Below are 955 nucleotides of genomic sequence, written 5' to 3' on the forward strand. Positions count from 1 at the left end.
AGATATATATTGGATTTTACCCGGACCCTGAGTGTCCGGCCCCATGAGACGGTGGTTGTCTCGGCCCCTGGAGGTCCGAGGACGTTCCCGCTGCACAGATTCATGCGCCAGGGCCTCCTACAGACAATTCACTTTGATTTAGTGCGCTATCTGTAATAGCACCCGAGATATCACCAGATATATATTGGATTTTACCCTGACCCTGAGTGTCCGGCCCCATGAGACGGTCGTTTTCTCGGCCCCTGGTGGTCCGAGGTCGTTCCCGCTGCACAGGTTCATGCGCCAGGGCCTCCTACAGACAATGCACTTTGATTTATTGCGCTATCTGTAATAGCACCCGAGATAACACCAGATATATATTGGATATTTCCCTCACCCTGAGTGTCCAGCCCCATGAGACGGTGGTTTTCTCGGCCCCTGGTGGTCCGAGGTCGTTCCCGCTGCACAGATGCATGCGCCAGGGCCTCCTGCAGATAATTCACTTTGGTTTATTGCGCTATCTCTAATAGCACCCGAGATATCACCAGATATATATTGGATTTTCCCCTGACCCTGAGAGTCCGGCCCCATGAGACTGTGATTTTCTCGGCCCCTGGTGGCCCGAGGTCGTTCCCGCTGCCCAGATTCATGCGCCAGGGCCTCCTACAGACGATGCACTTTGATTTATTGCGCTATCTGTAATAGCACCCGAGATATCACCGGATATATATTGGATTTTTCCCAGACCCTGAGTGTCCGGCCCCATGAGACGGTGGTTGACTCGGCCCCTGGGGGTCCGAGGTCGTTCCCGCTGCACAGATTCATGCACCATGGCCTCCTACAGACAATGTACTTTGATTTATTGCGCTATCTGTAATAGCACCCCAGATATCACCAGATATATATTGGATTTTCCCCTGACCCTGAGTGTCCGGCCCCATGAGACTGTGGTTTTCTCGGCCCCTGGTGGTTGAGG

Source organism: Nomia melanderi, unplaced genomic scaffold (assembly GCF_051020985.1).
Source record: "Nomia melanderi isolate GNS246 unplaced genomic scaffold, iyNomMela1 scaffold0014, whole genome shotgun sequence".
Lineage (NCBI taxonomy): Eukaryota > Metazoa > Arthropoda > Insecta > Hymenoptera > Halictidae > Nomia > Nomia melanderi.